The sequence below is a fragment of the Varanus komodoensis genome, unplaced genomic scaffold, assembly GCF_004798865.1.
Source record: "Varanus komodoensis strain SLA01 unplaced genomic scaffold, ASM479886v1 scaffold16, whole genome shotgun sequence".
NCBI classification, from domain to species: domain Eukaryota; kingdom Metazoa; phylum Chordata; class Lepidosauria; order Squamata; family Varanidae; genus Varanus; species Varanus komodoensis.
Genome location: NW_025335468.1, coordinates 4,519,800 through 4,530,749, shown reverse-complemented (window position 1 = coordinate 4,530,749; position 10,950 = coordinate 4,519,800).

Sequence of the window (10,950 nt, the reverse complement as noted above, 5' to 3'; positions counted from 1 at the left end):
GTGAATGTGCAGCCCACTTTATTACTTGGTGGCACATGCAACAAGACATGACTCCAACCTGATGATATCTGGGCTTAGCTTGCTGCTATTGCTAGGGAATAAATTTTGCAGTATTTATAACACAACACACCCCACAAAATATCACCCAGTGGCCTTACCCCTTTTGGAATGTCTTTACTGACTACTGCAGTGCAATCCATGCTTCTCCAGCAAATGCTGCTGTTCTCCATCTAGCCAGATAAGGCACATGCAGTGATGTTCTCTGACAATGTCTGCCCAGGAAATGAGCGATTCTAATCCTGGAGTGAGCGCTGAGTTCTACCTGGGTATGCCTGCAAAAGAAGCGCAGACTTAAGTTGCTCCTTAGGCATTTTTCTTGATTGTTAAAGGATGGCTGTCAGGGAAAAGATGCTCCTGTTTCCCATGTGCCAAGAACATAAAAGCCATGCTGGATCTGATCCGTGGCCTAGCAACAGCTGCAGCCTGTGGCACCAGGGCCGACCAGATGTCAGTGCAGGAAACGAGTACAACAGCACCTCCTTCTGGTTCCCCGGTAACTACTATTCAGAGGTCTACCGCCTCCAGTACTGGATAGAAACAATATCCCTCAAGACTTGCAGCCATTGATGCCTCATCTCTTACTCCTGCACCTGGCGCCCTTCTTCACATGTGTGCAGAATTGTGTCCTTTCCTTCAGCATTATGCTCCTTGGGATCTTTGGGCCTCCATACCAGTTAAAACAGTGTGCTGCTTCTCTCCCAGTTTTCAAGTTCAAACTTTTAGGGAAAGAAGACAGATTCTTTGGTGGTTTTCATTTTTGATTGGGCCAAAACAGGCAGGACTGTGAACTGAGTGGGGGTGGGTAACATTCAGGAAAATTTCACCACACTTTTCATGCTATTCATTAAATCCTGAGTCTGTTTATGTTGGCCTCACTTTCAAGGCCAACCACGCAATCTTTGGCAGGGTGAGGGTCTGGTCCCATTAATTACACGACTGTAAGATAGTGGCAATTTTATGAATCCGCAGAACAAGAACAGCTGTAGAAAACCAAAAGTTAAGACTGAGATACGCTTCTACAACAAGCCTTGAAACTTTGCTGCCGCCCATTAGGCAAGACTTTAGTGTGGATGCCCACACAATATAGCGCTATGAATCAAATCTCTCGACAATCCGTAATCAAACCCATGAATCCTGTCTAAATGAGTTCCTTAATGTTTAAAAGAAAGGAAGGCTATTTTTCAAAAGGAGGAAGAGCAGGCTATTTTCTTCTATTAAATGTTCAGAAGGTACATAACAATTCAGTTATTACATAACTCAGAATTAAGCAGTCAACACTTTTTTTCAAACACTTGATATTCTCTAAAGAATATAAGAACGAAAAATGTAACAGTCTGACTATGACTCTTCATCCAACAGACCAAGTAAGAGGGCTTCCAGATGGAGGATTCCTGGTGCTACCAGTCAAAAGGGACTGCGAATTTGCTTAATCTTTCCTTCCTTAGTTTTTTTTTTTTTTTTTGCGGGTGGAGAATGTTGTGGGTTATTTGTGGTGAACAAAAAGACAGAAGAAGCAGTGGGAAGACACAGGAGAATTAAAATCAGAAGGCACTGTCATTTTTGGCCCCCATAAAACTATGAATTCAGCAGAGGGATCACACAATAAAAGCCTTGTTCAGAAACACCCAACACCTAGTGTAGCCCAGAACCAAGAATGAACAGTCTACCTCACTGCAAAATTCTTGCCTTGCCCACCACAGGCAAAGGCCAATAGGATCCTAGAGTTGGAGGAGGTCTTTTAGGACCGAGATTCCAACCCCATGTTTGATACAGGAAATCCAAGGGACAGCACCATCAGTTAAGTGCTCTGTCCCTTCTAGCGAGGGAAGGTCCAACAACTCTCTGGATAATCAATCCCGTTGATGAATGGTGCTTACCATCAAAAACTTCAACCCAAAACTACCTTCCACTAACGGAAGCCCAAAAGATCAAGTCCTGAATCCTGTCAGCCAAGAGGCAAGTCCGCTAGCTGCACCCTGCAGGCTCGTATGATCATCCGGTGAGCTTTGCTCTGTGTGTATGCGTGAAAAAATCTCCAACCAATTTCTTGCAAGGAACACAATGCAGCTTACATAATCTTTCTCCTCTCCATTTTTATCCTCGCAATACCCCTGTGATTTAGGTTGGGCTGAGAGCCTGTGCCTGGCCCAAAATCACCCTGTGAGCTTCATGGCTGAATGGTAATGGGGGATCTCTGGAGTCCCAGCCCAACCACATGCATTTCTATTGAAAGTATCACTTCAAAATTTGCATCTATACAAATAAATCACCATATGCAAATGTTACACATATTGGTATCCTCTTTTTGGTGATGCCTAAGTGGCCACCCTAGCAAATGGACCAACAGTGGCTGGTTCTGCTGCACCACCTATCAGTCCTGACTGCTTTGTAAACTGGCACGACTTTGGCTGGTGCTGATTTCACAAAGTGGTGCTCACTGTTATGACAGTGTGGAGCTGCTAGGGCCCTCTTTGTATCCAGGGGTCCTGGAACAGTTGTGAATTCCAGAGAAGAGCTGGCCCAGGGCCTTGCCAAGAAAATTCCTGACTAGCTGACAACTCCAATACATGTTAGGAATGGCTGCAAAGGAAGCAGTCAGACTAAGATTCTGATAATTAATTGGTAATTGATTAGTACGTGACTCTCTGCAAGGAAAACCCTTCTGGGATGAGCAAATTGCGCTAGAGTGCCTTTCTGCAGCTGCAATGCTCTCCTCATGCGGAGAAGCCGGGACATGGAGCAACTGGGCTTGCTGCCACTGCTCCGCTTGTGGGGAGAGCCCGTGGAGGCCCTGACAAGCACAGCATCTTTCTCCAACCCTGCTCTCTCATGATCCCCTCTTCATTTTCCACACTATGCTTAAGTAATAGATTGTTGTTCCGTGGCCAGAAAAGCCTTCCTGGGGCTCTGTAGTGGTCTAGAAAAGGATAGCCGCCACCGCCGCAGCAGCTCCCCAGTCGTGAGTGCGTTCTTCCAGGACATACAATTTTAATCAGAAACAATCAGGCAGCCTCCAAATGGGAACAGTGAGCAGCAGAAGACAAATCATCAATAAAATATTCAATGACAGGAGTGCATTTCTGACACAGCCTCTGCATTTAGCTCTGAAATGGCCCAAAGATACAGACAGAGATGCAGTCTCTCTGTTTGGTCATAGATCCACAGAAGCTGTTAAATAGACGTATATGACCAACACGGGCATTCAGGCAAAGAGGCCGTTCCTCTAGTCCAGCACTACTGGCAGTGGTGACTGTAAGGGCTTCGCATTAGTAAGGCCCACCAGCCAAGACTAGCACTGTCAGCTCTTGGAGTATAACAGTGTGGTGTAGTGGTTAGGAGTGCAGGACTGGGACTCAGGCGATCTGGGTTCCATTCCCTGCTCGGCCACGGGGCTCACTGGGTGACTGGCCCAGTCACGGGCTCTCAGACCAACTTACCTCACAGGGTTGTTGCTGTGAGGATAAGATTTTGAGGAGGGGAAGTGTGTACGCCATTGTCAGTTCTTGAAAGGAACAAAGGTAGGATGTAGTATAATCTTAATTTAATTTTCACTGGCTACCGGTTGAAGTCCAAGCCCAATTTAAAGTGCTTGCTTTAACATACAAAGCCCTAAATGGCTTGGGCCCAGGATATTTGAAGGACTGTCTCCTCTTGCGCATACCCACCCATGTGTTAAGATCTGGTCGATAGGCTCTTCTTGAAGAAACTTTCCCAGGCGAGGTGAAGGGGATGGCAAATAGAAGGAGGTCCTTCTTGGTGGCTGCACCCAATCGTTGGAATCAGCTCCCCAGAGCAGTAACTTTTAAGGCACTGTGTAGCAGTCATAGCTGTATTCTTTAATCTATTTTAGACTTTTAAATATTATTTTTGTATAATTTATATAAGTTGTTTTTGTTGTTGTACACTGTCCAAGGAGTCTAGTGTGGGACTATTGGGTGTGGCAAACAAATTTGATAAATAAACAAGCCTGAGCCAGAAGTCAGAAGAAAGATGGAGGTTGCTTATAGCTGTATAAGCAGCTCTGCTCAGTGGCTTCAGGTTGCTTGGGCTAAAATCATGGCCCTCTCAGTGATTTCTCTCTGAGAGGCAGGAAGCTTCATGTTTCTAAACAGTATCAGAAGCAAGATAATATTCTCAGTTCTGGAAAGAATTTTTGAAAAGGCTTATTTGTCCAGGCCTGCTTGCTTCCTTCATGGAAAGGGTTGGAGGATTAACATGCAGAAGGGAAATCAGCAACAACCACACACTGTCAGCCTAGTCTTTCCCATTGCTAGTGCGTATGAGTGTGGACGTGTTTTGTGTGTGAGAGAGAGAAAATACATCTCAGCAGTATTCTTAGGTTCTGCCATTAGGCAGGAAGAGACAACCGTGTCAGGAAACATATCGGAGTGTTATGAAAGGACAAGAAATAGTTATTTCATCTATTGTGATTGTATTTTTACTGTCAGGAACGGGGAGAGGTGCTTGTGAGATTTTCTTGCTTGAGTGCCACAGCAATTCGATGACTAGACACCTCGACTTTAGGTGGCCACGCAGGGCAATGTGCTATGCCACTTTAGGAGGCGAAGCGACGTGGGTTCTTCTGTGAGCCTTCTTTTGGCACTCTTAGGGTGCAATCCAATGGCCCCCTGACATCCTCTGGGAGGCTTACAGGTGCTTTGGAGCCCCAGCTCTGAGGTCCTGCAATCTTGCAGGTGGGACTCTGAAGGCACCCAGCATAGAAAGAGGCACACCAGCCGTCCCTCCTCCCAGTTGCAACTGGCTGCAGGAAGGGCAAAGATGTGTCTGTGGAAGGGACAGAGAGGGAAGGAGGCTGGGGCCAGACACTTAGCTGAGCTCCCAGCAGCCTTCCTTTCCCCTTCCTGGTGCTGCATCTAGATAGCCCAAATCAGCTGGAACAAGGTATTTGTTCCTCCTGCCTTATTCTGGGCTTGGATGCATGCAAACTCCCAGTTTGTTGGCTTAGAGTCATCAAGGCCACAAGGTGTAGGATTGCATCCTAAATGCTACATTTGCTGGGCAAATGACAACAGTCTGTTCTGCATGAAGCATGAACTCTGACCATGCACTCAGGGAAAGCAAGCGGGACCATTCCCTCCCATTCCTCCCCAGTGTAGTCGCATGCAGTACCCCACCCCCAAATGAAAGTCCCTCCAAGGGGTGGTGGGGAGTGACAGAACGGGGGACAGGGTCTTACTAGGCTGTGGTGGGATGGGGGGGGGTCACTTGAAGTTGCTGGAGGATTTTTGCCCCATTCCCACAACTTTGGTGATTCTCTCTCCTGTTACAGCCCTGTACAAACAGTTCACAAGGTTCTCTAGGTTCCTTGAACCCCTGAGGAGGCTTGAGGAATACGGGGGGTGAGGAATCCACTCTACAAGCTATTATGAAGATGACATTGCATTTATATCCTGTCTGCCTCTTGTGAGAAATCCAAGGTAGCTTGCATAGCTGCATTTTATCCTCACAACAACCCTGTGAGGTAGGTTGGGCTGAGAGAGAGTGACTGGCTCAGTCACCCTGTATGTTTTGTTGCCTAGTGGGGACTAGAACCTTGATCTCCCAGGCCAACCACCACACCATGCTGGCTCTCTGACACAACAAGCTTGCTGTCTAGTCACACAATTTTGGATTTTGCCCCAAGTATTTTTGCTAAAATGAACCAGATTAAAATTTGGCATCTTCTCCTAACCAGTTTATGTCCCATATGTATCCTTTATTAATGGATGTATCCTTTGTTAATCTAATGTAACTAATAATTAAAAGGTGGGTGAAGGACAGGAGCTAAAATTCTCTATTATTTACTTTTCATGAATAAAGTGTGTGTCTTGCTTTTATACACCTGCACAACTATTCTGCATTTAAGAAATGATTCGCATTACCAGGTTGTTCCTGTACTTGTTACTACAGAATAAAAGAGGATGGATCCTTTAAAAATAACAATAAAAATAATAAAAAGGAAGATTACCAAATGTCATAGATATCTGGACACAGTTCTGTCATTTCAGGGACTTTGACCTGTTCCTTCCTCACAGGCCCGACTGCCACAGTTCACATGCTAAGAGGGCCTGCATTTTCCTGAGGCAAGCAGAATACAGCCAGCTTGACCACTAAAAACATAAGGAAGGAAACTTTTGGGCTGGAAGTTGTTGCTTGGAGGACATGATGGTTTTGAAACCACCCCCAAAACTAATTATTAATCTTCTACACTTAAATTCACCCATTCTGTCCCACCCATATTTTAAATTCTGGTAAGCCCTTACAGAACACCAGGATTGAACTCACTCAGTTTTCCTACTGTTACATTCATGGAATATCTGATCCTGCAATGCAGATACAATTGGGATATGGCCACATTAACTGCTTAAAAGGCCACAGAATTAGCTTACTTAAGACACCATTAAACAGGAATTTTTACATATATTGTGTCAGTGTATACATTAAAAGTCTTGAAAATACTCACTGGTGATATTGATTAGCAGGATCCATAAAAAGAACCAGTCATGCCCTAAATAAATTGGGGGGGGGGGGTTCTGTAAGAATGTAAGCTTTTGAGTTGTACAGAGTTTTTTTCCAGATTGTTCTGGTCAAACAGGTTTCCTATAACTTGTACTTCAGAAAGCTGACAGGTTGTCCTTAAAAGTCTTGGGCCAGGAGTTTACCTCAATACGTATCTTTTGCTGAGGATGGCATAGAAAACCAGGCCTCACAATCCTGACAGCATGTAGTTGAAATCTTCCAGTACCATACTGCAATTAAAAACTGTAGCCTTCAGCACCATTTGGTGGAAACGTTGAGTCTAGATTTAACGAATACACTCAAAGAAATATATAAGCCTATAATGAACATGTTGTATATTCGAAGCAGTGGCATTTTGACTTTTTTGATGTATTAGAGGTCAACTGGCTTTCAGAACCTAAAGGAAACATTGCTTCCACAGAGCCAAAATGGACATATCTTGCTTGGCCCTGCTCTTGTATTTCTGGCCCCACAGGTCTTAGGGCACCAGCAGCCATTAATCCAAGACTTCTGTTAGCATATTAAACTGGACTCTTTTTGCAACTACCGACTATGTATTACAGCTACCAACCCAAAACCTTCTAGAGGAAGTGATCCATCCTGGGTTCCTTGGATGAAAAGATACATAAATATAATCAAGACTGGATTGTGGACACATGAATGAACTCAGGTTAGCAGAATACTTTCTGACAGAAATGATTCCCTCCATAGCCGTTTCAAAACATGCATGGCAAAGGAAATGGAGCGTTCCATATTTTACAGGGAGGCTCAGGAAACCTGCACAGCCAACAGTTGTGCCATGGAGGACAGATAATTCACTTGTAACAAAAAGAATGTACAGCCTGCCCTTCATCCTTGTGGATACAGGGTGTGCATGGGGGAAGATGTTCTATAAGTATGGCTATAAATAATCAGATAAACACAAAATATGTTTAAAAACAACAAAAATGCAATCATCAAAGCAATTCAGAGGAAATATAATGAATGCATTCTGGCAGACAGAGCAAAGAAGATGCCAAGTATCATGCAAATTGATCCCCACACAAGCCTCTGTGTGTGCGTGCGTGTTTATATAGGTATGTGTTTATATACTTTCAAGAATTTGTGACACTCCGTACAAAGAACTGAGCTTTGTTTCTCACTGCATCAGCAAATGAGCTGCAAAATGGGACGTGTAAAAGAAGATGGTTTTCACTGCTAGAACAGTTTGAAGGGCTGAGTCAATAGTCACTCGGGAATTTCAAGCATTTTAACTGTCTTGTGTTCAAAAGCCAAACAATGCCCCTCAGTTGATGCCACTGAGAGTGGGGTGACTCAGTGGTCCAGTTCTTCCAGCGCATCCTATCCACTGATGTGCTCACAAAAGAATCTATTCCTGAGTCATGTTTAAAACTGGAAACCCAATGTAGACCACAGAGAGATGCTCAAAGGCACATGGCAGGACACTGTGGAGTCTGAGTAGCTTGTCCTTGTCTGGAAAGAGTCCAGGAACGAGATAGGCAAATGAAGTGGGTAGACTGGGCAGTTAGCAGGTGCGGAACTCTCAGTAGGGCCCATTAAATTCCACAGTTTTATCAGGTTCAACCTGGAATTGCTGAAAAGAGCCAAGTCTTTTTCTTCTTAGTCACCCCAGACATGGCTGCCAGGGTGTCTACAAGTGCACAGCCATCCTCAATCCCCACTTGTTATAATACTTGTAACCTTGATTAGGGACAACTCTTTAAAAATATAATTAAATCTGGTAAAGTTAGGGATGCAACCTAGAAACTTTTTCATTAGCATTGTCTTTTGCCAACAAGTTATGGTCCCTTTGCTTTTTGCTTCAAGGCTGCATACAAGCCAGTGAGATGGGTGGCGGGGACGGGACAGAACTCAATTCATTATTCACATTGTGTGCCTAAATGTGTTAAAGATACACGCCATCTTGCCAGTAAACAGCATTATTTTCTCTTTACAAATGGGGTTGTGCTGTAAATCTCAGAGGCTGGAAGAGATTTATGATGCTGTCTTATGCGTGTTTACTTGGAAGTACATCACAAGAAGATAAATGGAGCTTACTTGAAGGTAAGTGTGCATGTCAGGAAGTGCACAACATTTTCAGCCTCATGAGTCATGTTTGGAAAATGCTGCGGGGGGGGGGCACCCATGGCCATACACGAACACATGCGCACATAATTCTGACCCATTTGGACATTTTCCCACCAGGCATACAAAGCACAGCTCAGTTTTGGGCATGTCTGCTCAGAGGTAAGTTTTCAGACTTTCAAAGCACAAGACTGCAGGTTTACTCAGAGCAACACGGCTCATCTAGTAGGGTTTTGAACATGGTCCAGATGGCACACCGTCTGCTGGCCAGGCCACACTACCGGCTAAATTCAAGCTCTGTGCAAAGGAGGAATTTGGAAGACCCATCGTTAATTCGAGACTAGGCTTGTACTGAACATTTTTATTCAGACCAATATGAACATCCAGGTCAGGGAGCTACCAAAGGAAGCTCTGCTCTGCTCTGCTCTGCTCTTGCTCTGCTCTGCTTGGACTGAATGAAATCGGAAGGCTAAAGTAGGTGTGTTGTTTTCACGCATCAGGAGCCTCTTTCTAATTAGACCTTCAAGAGAACTGGGCCTTCTGAGCCAGCTCCTACTGCTATTAAATATAGCAAAACTCAGGGGTGCAAAATGGGATAGGAGCCTGTTTCGGTCTGACTGGCAAGGCTGCTTTCCTATCTGCCTGGTTTCTAGCCCCAGGTGTTGAAACACTCTTTGCACGCAAGTGGATGAAAGTTTGTGCCTCTGAGCAGCTGCTGCCTAACTTTGGAGCAGGCTGCTGTGCTTTCTTTGCTGCAGCCCAGAGGAATGAAAGGTGCTGAGGAGCCTTCCCGTCTGTCTCTTGTATTACCACTGCCCTTATGCTTACTGCAGCCTTCATAGGCAAAACAAACCTTGGTGAAAGACCACAACTGGACAACACAAAGCAAACAAGAGTGGCTTGTCATGTCATGTGAGTCCAGTCTCTTACTTTGAACAATGTAATTTAACTTCTGTTAAATTACCCAATGAGGAATGGCAAAAAATCCTGCCTGGAGTTCACTTTTCATTGCAGAATTTGCGCTGATGCAGAGCTGTGATGCAGTTCTTCCAGGGCAGCTTATCCGCCTTCCATGCTCTGGATCCCACCTCCTGCCAGTCCCAACCAGCATTCCCAATGGTCAGGAGTCCAGGGAGAAGTGATAGTCCAAAACATTGGAGGACACCAGGATGTGGAGGCTGTTTGAGGGCATTCTCCTCTGTTATCCCCAGCAATGCACAATATGCTGGGTGGGAAACTGCAGCCTTCTTCCCAGCCTCAGAAAGCCAAACTGTTCATCTGTGCATCTACGGGCTGGTTTTACCAGAAACAGAGGAAGTTTCTTTTTGTAAGAAGAGTAGTGTGAAGGGAAGCAAACCCACCCCTCCCCTGCCTCACAACCCTGTGCTTTGCTCAGCCTATGTTCCCCTAGCCCAGTGATGGCGAACCTTTTAGAGACCAAGTGCCCAAGCTGCAATCCAAAACACAAAGGGCCAACACTGTAATAAAACCTGAATACTGAGGTTTTAGTTTAGAAAAAACAATTCACAGCCAGTCCAAGCAAATCTCAATCTCAATCTCTCCCTCTCTCTTCCCCTCTCCCTCTCATTCTCTCCTTGGCAGCGCACTGACTGGCCATGTGAAAGCTCAGATGAGTCATGGCAAATGAGTTGCGGCTCATGACATCATCGCCTGGTGCCACTGCTCCTTTCCGAGCATGCGCATGACCCCTATGTGCACTGTTATCTGATGCTCGGCTGCTGGGGTGATGCTGGGGTGACTGGACTTGCATGCCGAGAGAGGGCTCTGTGTGCCTGCTGCAGCACCTGCACCATAGGTTTGCCACCACTGCCTTAGCCTAACCCTGATACCAGAAGTAAACTGGGATGGGGGAAATGTATTAGAGCAGAGCGTGGCACAGCCTGGTGTGGGACAGGGTTCCATCCGCCACATCAGAGGCACCAGTACACCCACCACCTCAGTATCTTTCTTGGTACCAGCCAACTTAGTTTTTTAAATTAACACATTTGCTTCTGGGAGTTAAGATTGCTGTGAAATACATTCTTGTGGATGCTGAAAGCTGTGGCTTCATAGTTGTTTAGTGGGTTGGGGCCCAGACTGACCCCACCTCTGCTTTATATTTAGGGTTTGGGGCAAGTTGCTTGTTCTTTGCCATACCTTTCATGGCAGCCATTTTGTGGTGGCGCCCAGGACAGTTTCCAAATGGCCAAAAATGCGTGCAAGCCAAAAATATTCCCTGGCCCATGCCATACACTCATTTAATGTTAAAAATTAGTTCCTCATTCC